A 14,006-nucleotide genomic window follows, 5' to 3' on the forward strand; every position below is an offset into this window, starting at 1 on the left:
AAGAAGACAAAAGAATATATCCTTCGTGTTTACAGAACAGGGAGTATACTTTCACAACCTGTAGTGTTTGAGGACTGTTACTCACAGAGTTCCCATTCAAGGTTGCTGCTGGTTAAGGATTCTGGGAGTTGTAGTCTTAATAGATTTGGGAAACACCAGAATGAGAAAGGCTGTTCTTGAATCTATAAAGACAGATATCATATTCTGATGCCCTCCCTGAGATATAAGTGGTTTGGTTGTGCATCATACCAGTTTGATGAGTTTGAAGGGTTTTTTTTTTTTTGTCTTTTAGCTGTAAGTAAGAAATGCTAAATTACTGTCAGTTCACCATTTTGTTACCAGATCAAAGCAATGTCCAGTAAATCATAAAATATAGGACTGTTCTGTCCTGATTATTTTTTTTAATCTGACTTTCTTTCTGGCTTAGTTATTGAATGGAAATATCACCTGAATTATTGTCTAAAGCAGCAGTTCTCAACCTGTGGGTCGCGACCCTTTTGGGGGTCAAACGACGCTTTCACAGGGGTCGCCTAAGACCATCGGAAAACACATATTTTCGATGGTCTTAGAAACCGAGACACCGCTCCTCTATCCAGCCGCCGCTGCCGCCCTCCTCTTCCGCCGGCTCCTCCGCCTCCAGGGCCCCCTTCTCCTCCGACAGCGCCTGCTCCTGCCACCGCAGCAGCATCGCACGCACCCTCAACACCGCCCTGTGCTGCCTCAGCGGCCAGTCCGAGCCGAGCTGGGTCTGGGCCGTTGCTAACGCTGCCGCTGGGCTGCTCCACCGCTGCCTCTGCTGCCGACTAAGCTGAGCTGCAGTGCTGAGCCAGTCTCCATGCCTCCTGGTTGCCCAGCCTCCCCCACGCCACCCAACCAGCCACCCTCGCTGTCGGAGGCCGCCTCGGCTGTCTGGCACCCGGCGTGGCCATGGGGCTGCCGGGCAGGAATGGCTCCTGCCTGGCTCGCGGGCTCCGGGCCTTGGAAGCGGCCAGGGGGCGGGGAAGAGGGCAAGGCAGCGGCGATGCCCGCATGTGCGTCGGAGGCCAGCCGGCCGGCCCAGGAGGGGAGAAGTGGTGCCTTCCAAGCAGGAGCTGGCGCTCCAGCTGCGCCCCTCTTGCATGCAATGGGTTGCGTGGCGTGGAAAGGGGCTCCCGCGACCCCACCGCTGCGATGGCACTCAGGAGGCTGGAGGGGCAGGCAGGTCCCAGGGGGGTGGCTGGGAGAGGGCAAGAGGTGCCGGGATGAGGATGGGGGGCTCCAGGTTGGCGGGTGTAAAAGGGCAGCCGGCAGCTCAGAAGCACACGGATCCTCTGCGCAGCTTCCAAGGCCCCGGATGTGCCACCGCTTGGCTCTCCACCAGAGCCTCCCCGGGCAATTGTGCGGAGGTGCTTGTGCATCCTTGGCAGCACCTCCCCCCCTTCAATCTCCTTCCTTCTCCATCTCCTTCCTTTCCCCTCCAATCTTCCTTCCTTCCTTCCATCTCCAACTCCATCCCTTCCCCTTCAATCTCCCTCTCCTTCCTTCCTTCCTTCCTTCTTCCTTCCTTCCTTTCTTTCTTCCTTCCCCCTTCAATCTCCTTCCTTCTCCTTCTCCATCTCCTTCCTTTCCTCTTCAATCTTCCTTCCTTCTCCATCTCCTTCCTTTCCCCTTCAATCTTCCTTCCTTCCTTCCTTCCTTCCTTCCTTCCTTCCTTCCATCCATCTCCATCTCCATCCCTTGGCAGGTGTGAGAGGGCAGCCGGCAGCTCCGAGGCACGCAGATCCTCCGCACAGCTTCCAAGGCCCCGGATATGCCACCGCTTGGCTCTCCACCAGGCTCTCTGCCAGAGCCTCCCCCCCTCCCCGGGCAATTGTGCGGAGATGCTTGTGCATCCTTGGCAGCGCCCCCCCCCTTCAATCTCTCTCTCCTTCCTTCCTTCCTTCCTTCCTTCCTTCCTTCCTTCCTTCCTTCCTTCCTTCCTTCCCCCTTCAATCTCCTTCCTTGTCCATCTCCTTCCTTTCCCCTTCAATCTTCCTTTCCCCTTCAATCTTCCTTCCTTCCTTCCTTCCTTCCTTCCTTCCTTCCTTCCTTCCTTCCTTCCATCCATCTCCATCCCTTCCCCTTCAATCTCTCTCTCCTTCCTTCTCCATCTCCTTCCTTTCCCCTTCAATCTTCCTTCCTTCCTTCCATCTCCATCTCCATCCCTTCCCCTTCAATCTCTCTCTCCTTCCTTCCTTCCCCCTTCAATCTCCTTCCTTCTCCATCTCCTTCCTTTCCCCTTCAATCTTCCTTCCTTCCATCTCCATCTCCATCTCCATCCCTTCCCCTTCAATCTCTTTCTCCTTCGTTCCTTCCTTTCCCCTTCAATCTCCTTCCTTCTCCATCTCCTTCCTTTCCCCTTCAATCATCCTTCCTTCCTTCCTTTCCCCTTCAATCTCCTTCCTTTCACCTCCAATCTTCCTTCCTTCCATCTCCATCTCCATCCCTTCCCCTTCAATCTCTTTCTCCTTCCTTCCTTCCTTCCTTCCTTCCTTCCTTCCTTCCTTCCTTCCTTCCTTCCTTCCTTCCTTCCCCTTCCCTCCCTCCCAACATTTTTGAGCAAGGAAGAGTAAGCTTCTCCAGCAAGCATTGCTATATTGTTTTTGTGATTAATCACTATGCTTTAATTATGTTCAATTTGTAACAATGAAAATACACCCTACATAGCAGATATTTACATTATGATTCATAACAGTAGCAAAATTACAGTTATGAAGTAGCAACAAAAATAATTTTATGGTTGGGTGTCACCACAACATGAGGAACTGTATTAAAGGGTCGCAGCATTAGGAAGGTTGAAAGCCACTAGTCTGAAGCCTGAGGGAAAGGAAGGCAGAGTTGTCACAAAATGTTGTTTATTACAGATATAACCAAAGGCCTTTAGCACATCAGCTGCCGAGGAGGTTAATTTCTGGAAAAAAATAAGCATGTTAAAATCAGAAGTGTCAAATCTAGACTGTTTGGGCTTTAAATGGTTATACCCATTTAAACCCATTATGGAGATGGACGGAAAAGTGCTGTTATGAAACCCGTTTTTTCTTGGAAGTCCAACCTGCACAGTCAAATCTTACAAAGACGTTTCTTATCTAAGTCCGCAGTCACTGATTCCAACTAATTTTGAGTTAGAGAGATATTAGAAAAATAAACCGTCACTAGTAAAGTTTAGCATCCACTGAGTCAGTGGTTCTCAACCTTTTTAATGCCGCGACCCCCCAACCAGTCGTAAGTTGAGGACTACCCAACCAGTTGTAAATCAAGAACTACCCAACCAGTCGTAAGTCGAGGACTTTCCCTGCCCGGGAGCACCGCACATGCGTGGTGCCGCCCCCTGCGCCGGCCTGGACAATTCCTATTGGCTTTTGAAAGCCAATAGAATTAGACTCTATTCAAGAGAGTCTATTCTATTGGCTTTCAAAAGCCAATAGAATAAAAGGGAGTAGCACAGCTAAGGAAAAGGGGGGGAAAATGGCGGACTGCGTTGTTTGGTGACCCCCGTGAAACGGTCGTTCGACCCCAAATGGGGTCGCGACCCACAGGTTGAGAACCGCTGCACTGAGTGAATGCCAATCATGGACAAAGAAACTGTAATTGACCAAGACTTCTGCTCTATGCCAAAAATTCAGTAGGATTTTTGGCAACTAACCAACTGCCTTGCTACATCTTAAGACTGCACTGGTGGTGGAATTGTGGGGGAACTGTGGAACAGACCGGTGCCTTCTGAGGAAAGGTGGTGACCATTTCCCTCCATCAGAACATGGCTGCTAATATAAAATGGGGGAGGGAAAGAAAAAGACAAATACCAAAAAAGAAGGATATTTGTAGCTCAGGGTTGAAATGAGGGGTCCTTGGTGCTCTCTGAGCCTGGTGGTTTTCTTGCAAATGTTTCATTAGCGAAACTGATGGTGTTACCTAGTTTGGATAATGAAATGTCTGTAAGAAAACAACCAAGCTCAGAGAGCACAAGAAGCACCCCTCAAAATGATAAATGTAAACAATGTGGGTTAAATGTAATACTCTATCAGAGTCTTTTAGGCTGTGTCTACTAGTAACATAGGGTGTTTTCTAGAGCCATCCAGACTTTGTTGTGTGTAAATAACAGTAATAAGTACAAGCTTTGTCTCACTTTAATGACGGATGATGCTGTGAAGATGCTGTATATCTCTAGTGAGGAAATGGCCTTTGAGAAATTTTATCTTTAGGGATCAGTGGAATGTCACCACAGGAATAGAATCATTATAATGTGTGGCCACCAACTGGCAATGGATTTAGCTGTGTCTTGGGGAAGTCAAGAATTTCTCTGGCCTGTTGTTTTTTTCTGGAAGAAAGACAAAAACAATCTTGCAGGATCCAATCTCAGTCAGTCACTGGGACTAGATGTTTAATCTTCCAAACTTTTGGACTCGTGCTGAAGCCCATCCATTAGAGAGATTTCTCTCTCCCATATTTGGGTCAACAGGGTGTAACATACAGCATTCTAGATAACTCCTCTCCTGTTTCTTCCCTCCCTAACACAGCTGGCAAAAGTGAGACAGAGCCTGTGGCCTAGAGATTAATACTGCTGCCTAACATGCAGACAGCCCAGGTTCGAATCTCAGAAGGGTATGTCTGGTTGAAAAGAACTAAAGAGTTCGAAATAGCTATTCCAGTTCTCCCTTAATTCTTTGCTAGCAATCCAAATTTTAGAAATACACATATATATATATGAAGCCCCGCCTCCATGGTAGGATACACAATGACATCAAACTAAATCCCCCCACTGCAACGAGAGCCAATACTGCCGGGAGAGGGCGGAACATAACTTTAACAATACCCCCTGAGGTCGACGGAAATGTGAACAAAAGTGCTCGAGAGAACGACAGAAGAAATCTTTACTCCGATTCCCCCTCCCACCTATCAGCTGTTCAGCAGGGAATGCTAGCACAGTCTAGGAACCACGTGCAGACGTCTATGGAACCCGTTTGAATCACCTTGTTAGAAACGGTCTCTCAGCCCTGAAGATGTTGGGGAGTTTTCCCAACGAAAGCTTGGCAACCTTTTAATATAGTAAAATACTTTAATTAAAGTATTTTAACTTTAAACTCTCCTGGTGAACGCGCTTTATTCATTCCATTTATATATATCCCATATATATATATATATAATATATATATATATATATATATATATATATATATATATATATATATATGTATGTAGGTCTTTGGTTGTTCGGGTTTTCTCCCGCGTAAAATTGGAAGTGTCTTGGCGACGTTTCGACGAAGTCCAATTTGTCATCTTCAGGCTGGTGTTTCAGCTTCGTGCTGAGCAGGTGCTTTTGAAAACACCAGCCTGAAGATGACGAATGGGACTTCGTCGAAACGTCGCCAAGACACTTCCAATTTTACGCGGGAGAAAACCCGAACAACCAAAGACCTACATATATATATATTTGCCTTCATTCATGAAAAACAGTCTTGCCTAACTTCCCAACCAAAGAATCCTCTAAGATTTTCATGACAACATACTTAGGAGATTCTGGTAGATGTTTCAGCAGACATACTTGGTACATGATAAGCTCTGAATATGTTAAATGATCTCATCCATCATTCCACCCACTGGGAGCGTCTGATTCAGACTGTGCATCATCACAGTCCTACATAAAATGGGAGGGGGAATTAGAATATGCTGAATCAACATCCTCTTGTGGATGCCTGAAACAGGAAAAGAGCCACAGAAACAGGCAATTCATCCTTCAGGATGCCGGTGGGCTGTTATTCCTTTTCTCAACAGGGAGCATCTTGGACAAACTCGTGGACTCTATACAACATCCCTTGAAGGTCACTGCTTGAGCAAAAGCTCTTAGAGAGGAATGTGCTTCACAAACCAGCTACCTTTTAATGAAGTCCTGTAATACCCTCTAGCATTTATTTTTCTCATTGCTGGACAGCAATATTAAAACGCCCTTACTCTGCTATGCAGCAAAGCCCATGATAATGTTCTGATTTTACATAAACAAAGGCTACAATACAAGTGCCAGAGCTAACATGCATATTTAACAGGGCTGGGTGTGAGCAGTAACTAGAATTGTCTTGAGAAAAGGAAATACATCTCTGTGACTGGGTGTTTAAGAAGGAAAAAGCCTATTAAAGGATCCTACAGGAAACAAGACAATGAATATTTCAGCTGATTTCTTTTCCTTATGGATAAAAATCTGACAATTGTAGTGCAATGTATTTCAAGACTACCACATTCAGAAAAGTTACATTACTTTAGAATAGGAACAACTTATTATTTATTTAAATCAGGAGTCTCCAAACTTGGCAGCTTTAAGACTTGTAGACTTAAACTCCCATGCCTGGCTGGGGAATTCTGGGAATTGAAGTTCACAAGTCTTAAAGTGCCAAATTTGGAGACCTTGATTTAAATTTATTGGTCGTTCATCTCCAATGGACTCTTATTGAATTTTTGTAAGCTGTCGGGGGGCTGTCTGGCTGAAAGCTGACTAATAAATATTCATATAAACTAGTAAGTGAACTATAATGCAGGATGGAATTCTACTCAGAAAAATGGGACAGAGCATGTTGATTTGCTCTGCCACCTGAAACGATTGAAGTGGGTGGTGAGGAGGGTCATCAGCTTTTAGATATTATCTGGGTTCTTTATGATATACACAAAAATATGTGAACCATGGGAATATGTGAAAATGAATTTCCATTTTGCACTAGAAATACTAAAACCGGATCTATTATTTAGAGATGTTACTGTAATGAAATATTTGGGAAGTTGTATGCAGTAAATAATAGAGTATGTGTTAAACTGTCTAGTAACATTTTTCTCTAGACAGATTATATAAGACAACAGAGTGTCAAAATAATCTTGCACCATGCAGGTTTATTATCTTGAAATATTATATTCAATTGGGCTACCACAAACTAAATCAGTGTTTCTCAACCTTGACAATTTTAAGGCATGTGGACTTCAACTCCCAGAATTCCACAACCAACATTGCTGGCTGTTGAATTCTGGGAGTTGAAGTCCACATGCCTTAAAATTGTCAAGGTTGAGAAACACTGAACTAAATGGTTATTTCTCTGGAATCAATAGGCAATAAAATAAAATAAAATAAAATACATAATATGGGCACTTAAAAATTCAAAATATTAATAGTGTGGCATAGCAATCACAACTGAAACACTAAAAGTTCTTCACCCTTTGCAAAATAGCATGGCCGTTATTTTAGCATGATGAAAATCATGTTAAAATAATAAAAAGTTGAAGTTTTTAATCCAGGCATCCATCCTAACTGCTTCAAGACCCAAAAATATATAGATCTTAAGTTTCCTTATTCCAGAAGACAGCAACCTTGAGACTTGCAGTGTCTGTGCGGGTTTTCTTGCTAGTAATGTACCCCAAGAGATCTATTAAATTGAACTTGATGTAAAAGAAAAGCATGTAATTGGATGTATACATAATATCTTCTTCAAGTGAAGAGCTTCAGATAAAGGACTGTCTACAATTGCCCTGCAAGGGAAATTAGGCTTTTAACAGTTTTTTTTAAATATACAGCAGACATGTCAAACACAAGGCCCGGGGGCCAGATGCGGCCTGCGAAGTGGTTTCATGTGGCCCACGAAGCCATCCTGGAAACAGTGAGGGAACGGCCCCCACTGCCTTGGCCCTGGCCGGCCAGGAGCCAATGTACAATTTTGTGATGCCCATCTATGCTGAAACGCATTCAGTCTTAGCTCCACAAGGCTGTCTAGAAACAGCGAGGAACCAGCCCCTGTTGCGTCGGCCCCACCCCCTGGGTGCATGCTGGGGAGGTGTCACCCTTTGTGAGGAATGAAGAGAAGGACCATTGCCTGGAAGTGGCCAGCAAATGGCCCTCGCCTACTTCACATATTCGGCTTGATGGGCTCTGCCCTGGTCCCACCCCTTTCTGCCAGAGACCCTCAGATCTGTTCCACTCCTGCCCAGACCCCCACAGGCATCCTTGACGCGAATGATGTAGAGCTGGCCATGCCCACCCAGTAGGCTACACCCATTCCATCCATGCCCACCCAGTAGGCCGCACCCACCCAGCCCCCAGAGGGCAACCACAATGCTGATGCGGCCCTCAATGAAATTGAGTGTGACATCCCTGATATACAGGGATGCTTTTAAAATCTTGCTAAAACAGGAATGGTGCTCTATAAATAGGACCAAAGTCTTTCTGATAGCGAAGATGAATCTAGGATTTCTCTAAAAAGTGAGTCTTAATCTTCAAAGAACAAACTTCCTGTCAGTTCTAGGATTAGGGCAAGGTTAGGCAACCTTGGCTCTTTTATGACTTGTGGACTTCAACTCCCAGAATTCCTGAGCCAGCTGTGCTGGCTCAGGAATACTGGGAGTTGAAGTCCATGAGTCATAAAAGAGCCAAGGTTGCCTAACCCTGGATTAGAGGTTCCTTGAAGATATTCCTACTCAGTCCAGCTGCTGAACTGCACCAATCTTTATTCTGCCCAAATAAAGTAAATAAATACAACACGGCAAACACTTAAGAGAGCAGCGAGGTTATCAAAACACTTTGGTTGAGGTCCCCAATAAATGACAAATATAAGAAACTCATTTGGCACGACTGAAGACTCATGCTCAGTTTTCAGACCATTTTGATTCATTTCGGTTTGGGATATTTGCAGTTAATACCCAAGGAAAGGAATGTCAAATTATATTGGAACTGGGTGAGAAGAACAGCCCTTTGGTTTTTAAAAATGCGTACGTGTCCCTTTGTTTTCTGTGGTGGTTTGCCTAGAAGTTCCCTTCTGCAGACACTAAAGTAGAATTATCATAGCTTCATCTTTCTAAATGTGTGGGCTGTTTAATTAGCTTTATGATTAACAGCAACATCTTGATAACCAATTAACGAGACAAACATTTGGAATTTCAGCTAGTTTTCCCAAAGTTGACAACAGATTGCAACCTAGCACTATTTTATAGGCCAGTATTGTGTTGGTGAGAGACATGAAGCTGCTGCCATTTTTATTTAGTCCAGTGCCTTTAATACCTGTCTCTGATACGGATCAACTAGGGTTGGGCATAGAGGTTTTAGGCAACTTCCAAGGAGAAAGGGCTTCTGGTGTTCTAAAGAAGCACACTTTCACTGCTTTCAGCATCACTGGCCAATCCTTCACTGCAGGATATTGATGGAGCGATACCAAAAGGCCCTGGGAGACAACGTGGGAAAACTAGGACAGCAATGGAAGGAGGAGCATTAGACATAAACAACCAAGAGACAAGAGGGCCCATTGAAAGCATATCTCATAAGTAGCCACACCGCACAGGTCACAACAAAACTGGGTAGAAAGTATTCAAAACATTCCAAGAGATTCCACCTAAATGAACATGCCAATACATTCTTCTTGCATTTTCCAAGATCTGCATTTACCCCTAATAGTAGCATTAAAGCCACCTTACTGGACTCTAGGTCAGTGGTGGTGAACCTATGGCACGGGTGCCAGAGATGGCACTCGGAGCCCTCTTTGTGGGCACACATACCATTGCCCCAGCTTTGCCTCCCCCTCTCCAGCAGCACCCCTGAAGGAGAGTCACCCCTGAGCGTGGCCCACGGGGAGCAGCGCAGCCAAGGATATGGCAGCTAGGCAGTGTAGACAAGACTCTGCCCTCACACCCCATTGTGCACAGTTGATGGTGCAGGGCACAGGCAGAGAGCGTGACCACCATAGCTCTGCTGGGCTGCCTGGGTGATCTGCGGCGGGCCCTGGAGGCAGTGAGTGGTCCTGTGGGCAGGCGGTGCAGGAGATGGTGAGGCAGAGTGGGGCAGGGGGATAGAGCAGGGGTGGGGTGGGGCCAGTTTTTGGGCACTTGGTCTCTAAAAGTTTCACTGCTCTAGCTTGTTCTCACCTCCTTGATCTTGACCAGCTGTTTGGACTTGTCAGGCATTCTCACGTTGCTTTTCAAAGCAGACACTAATTTGATGGCTGGTTTTTGAAAGAAAAAATTCTAGAAGCGGCCAATATAATACACACCCATGTCCCCTATTTACACCATAATTCTAACATGAAAGCGTACAACACAAGGATAAATATAGCTCTTCGGAGAGCATTCCATCTGGCCTCGGGGGCTCAAGCAAGGTCCTTCCTGCTCCCCGATGCTCCTCCACCCCAACTTTGCCTCCTCTTTCTCATTAAGAGCCGGCTTGCCCCTACTGGTGCTTGCAAGCTCCAGATTCACATCCCAAACCTTGAATCTTTCCCAAGGATGAAACACATGACAGCAAACATAGTTGCGGGTATCTGCTACTTGTCTGCCATCACTGACTCTCATGACCTTCACTCAGAATTAAGCTTCAGATCTCCATTCCAGCAAAGGAAGAAATGACCAGAAGGCAGAAGAAACAGACCACAGGAACGACAGAGGCTTCCTTTTCTCAAATCCTCTTTCTTTGATGCTATCTGGCCAATAGCAGGCAGTGAGAGGACGTGACTCTAGTTCCAATTGTCCCATGAGCAGATCTCCTTCCATTAACTAACTGCCATAGTTGAGAATGAGTAGACAAATGAATCTTCAGTTCACGCAGATGCTCTGGCTCTGAAACAGTAAAGCTCTATTCAAAGCTACATTCATATTTAGGTTTGTTTTTTGTTTGTTCTCTTTCTCCCAAGACAACATTCCAAGGCAGTGTTTCTCAACCTTGACAATTTTAAGGCATGTGGACTTCAACTCCCAGAATTCCACAGCCAGCATTGCTGGCTGTGGAATTCTGGGAGTTGAAGTCCACATGCCTTAAAATGGTCAAGGTTGAGAAACACTGTTCCAAGGAAACTTTTAATCCTACGGCTCCATTGTTGATCACCATAGCAGCCAATATTTTTGAACTTTTGAACTAGAATTCACCTAAGGATGTATTCCCATCAAATACATCCTTATGCAAAATGCAAAATGCAAAAGCTGTGGAATTCTCCTGTAGGGGTTGCTGAGAAAGAAGCATGCAACTTCCTTTGGCAGGGTTCCTAGTTGCTGCAAGGTCTTCTAAAATAAGCCTGCACCATACATCCCTCTTTCCTCCATGCTTTATAGCCCTAGTAATGTGTGAACAAGAGAGATCAAGAGTGCATATTGCAATCAGACTATAGAGCTGGATGCCTGTGCTGGATCTATTTGGAGACACATCAGCTGATAAAGCACTCACCTTCAATCTGATTATAATGTAATTCTATCTATATTCACTCAGAAGCAAATTCTACTCAGTCCAATAGAAGTGATTAAATATTCATTAAGTGGATATTTATTGGAACCCAGTCTTCAAGTATGTATTTTTGCCCACTGACTACTGCTATTTACTGATATCTTTTGAAGTTCTTAAAGGAAATAAGGTGGTCATACGTCTTGCTCCACAAAACACCTATTTGAAGGGGTTCCTCATTTATGGGAGTCTACTAATTATTTACACGCTACCCACTTCCAAGCTCAAGATGGCTTACAAAAGGAGATCTCTCACACACAGAGGTTTCAGACACAGCACACACAGAGACAATTAGAAATCCACCTAAGCAAGAGACCAACATTGTTCAATGGTCAGTTCTGTTTTAAAAGGCAGCTTAGCATCACTCACAAAATGGCTTTCACAGCTTCCCCCAAAGCTAATAAATTTTTAAAAACTGCCCATCCTAAATCCATCTTAAAGAGGGGGGGGGGAGAAGATGGATGCAGACAAGCTTTGAAATTACCCATCCACAACTGCATGGAAGAATTGCATTGCCACCTGCCCACAGTCTTTCCCCAGTAGGCTGAAAAACCTTTAATTCCTATATAAATTATACTCATTATTTCCAAATGTATATCTCTACCTATAAATTATCTTGTGCGACTCTCTTGCAAACTGTCATTCTCTTTTCTCCGTATTTTGAGCAATGCGTAAGTGGGTCCTAACTCAGGAAATCTGGGCAATGGTTGAATAAAAAAAAAAAAAATACCAGTCCTCATCAACAGCCAAGTCACTGAGTTCTTTCCCAGCCCTTTGCAATTTCCAAACGCTCTGAAAAACGAGCAAATGCATCGGTCATTTGTAGACGCTCTAATTATACTCCTGTGCATTCTTGCAAAGGAATAATCTTCTCCAGACTCGATGGGATTTCCTTTGCCACTCAGCTTTACAGGAGGAAGCTGGGTTCAAACTTTTTATAGAGGAAAAAGCACAAGTTCAATGGCACTCCTTCCTCTTTCTTCAGCTATTCAGTCACTGAAATATCTGGCAATAATGCTAGCCAACCATCTACCACCGAGCACCTCCAGTGAGGCTGAAGTACAGTTTCCATAATCCCTTTCCAATCGAACCCAAGCTTTCCTTTCAAAAAGCATATTACAAGAACTACAGCAGATAGGATGGAGAGGATCCTGAGTCCTTACTTTTGCATCTCTCCCTCTTTGTCTGCCTGCCTCCCTCTCCCTCCCTCTCTCTCTCTCTCTCTCTCTCTCTCTCTCTCTCTCTCTCTCTGCATTCTACATAAATCCTGAACCCTCGACCAGCCAGAACCTTGCCCCCAAAGCTGTTAATACCTCCCTTCTCCATCTTTTCTCTGATAACTGCTTCATTCAGCGCCCAACCAAAGATTGCTGGCAGGTGAAGAGTTAAAAGGCCTCACCTGTTGTGGGACAAACTATCCTAACAGGCATCCAGGACCTCCCAAGGTTTAATGGACTGAAAATGGGAGAAATGACCCTCCAGCTTTCTCTTTTTCTTTGCTGAGGCACGTCTCCTGAGTCCTTCTCAGCAGTTCAGGGCTGGTTCAGAGAAAACACCTGCTGCGATGCCTGGATCCCCAACCCTCTTCCCCACATACCTCTTGGCCGAGGTCTCCAATGCTATATCGCCTTTCTCCTCCAGCAAGGTGCCATTCTGCGAATGCCCTGGATCGGCTCCGTTGTGCTGCGTTCCTTCTCTTGGGCTGCTCTCCAGTCCCCGCGGAACTGCCGGGCTTTTCGTGGCAGGAGTTGCTATCAAGCTGCACACCTGACAGGTTTCCACCCCATGCAGCCTGTTGCAGTCTTGGAATTCCTTGCACGCTGACAACAGAGAAGCCGGTCTGGCTGGTTTCTGGTAACGTCCCTCTGTTTTCTCTAATTCAGCAACCCCCAGAGAAAGTGCTGCCTTCCCAAATGAATGGCATGGTGAGCTTTGCTTACCATAGCCGGCTGTGGGCTTGGCTTCCACAATTTCTTCTTCTGACTTAGTCATTGTGATCATAATCTCGTAGCGAATTATTGAAGCATTCTTGGTTGAGGTGGTTTTTGCATCCTCTGCTACTCCTGGAGGCCACTGGACATGTGGGCCTGCCATAACACTCCTAAGTCTTGTTCCTTTGCCAAAATGACTAGATTTTCTGGGCCCAGCGTGGTGACTTAGGTTTTCCGAATGCCCCACAATAGAAATCAGGGAAGTTTCTGAAGTTAAATGATCTTCTAATATATTTTCAATCAAATCAGAGAGAGACTTGGGAGCTGCACTGATTTCCCCCAGGTCTTCTGCTTCTGTTTTGGACAATGTTGGATACTCCAGAGAAGAACCGTTAATGGAGAAGGACCTATCTATCCAGCAATGCAGAGCATCTAAGGATGTGGATGGGACCAAGTCTGACCACACAGAATCCATTTCACCTGGTTGAGATGAGAGTTTCTCCTTCTCAGGCTCTTGGGGTTGAGGGCAGAGGTCAGGTCTAGTCTTCGTATCCACACAGCTGCCAACAGCAGGTCTCTGAAGCTGTCCCAAAGACCAGGGATCACATGCTCCATTATCAACACAACTGGAGAGCTCAAGACGGCTACTGCGGCCCTTGTGCCAAGTAAAATTTCTGAACTTGTTGAAGAGGCTGTTCTTCCAGAGATTGGGCTCCAAGGAACTAAGGGAATGGGCCTGTAGAATAGAAGGGAGAATGTTGAGAAGGGAAGTGCAATTCGAACACTTCCAAGGCCTGTTTCTGGGTCAGATGAGTAGGATCATATAGGCAAGATGG

The 14,006-nt window shown here is 45.4% G+C and overlaps 1 protein-coding gene across 1 annotated transcript in view; it reads right to left on the minus strand.

The window, feature by feature from the left end:
* CRYBG2 (crystallin beta-gamma domain containing 2) overlaps nucleotides 1-13,083 on the minus strand; it is a 53,156-nt gene extending 40,073 nt beyond the window's left edge. The window contains exon 1 of the mRNA XM_039334204.1: nucleotides 12,837-13,083. The gene's annotated coding sequence lies outside the window, so the exon portion shown is untranslated. The remainder of the gene's footprint in view (nucleotides 1-12,836) is intronic.
* Nucleotides 13,084-14,006: the final 923 nt, after the last annotated feature.

The sequence above is a fragment of the Crotalus tigris genome, unplaced genomic scaffold, assembly GCF_016545835.1.
Source record: "Crotalus tigris isolate CLP2741 ecotype Arizona unplaced genomic scaffold, ASM1654583v1 scf7180000017628.32516253702:7417878, whole genome shotgun sequence".
Lineage (NCBI taxonomy): Eukaryota > Metazoa > Chordata > Lepidosauria > Squamata > Viperidae > Crotalus > Crotalus tigris.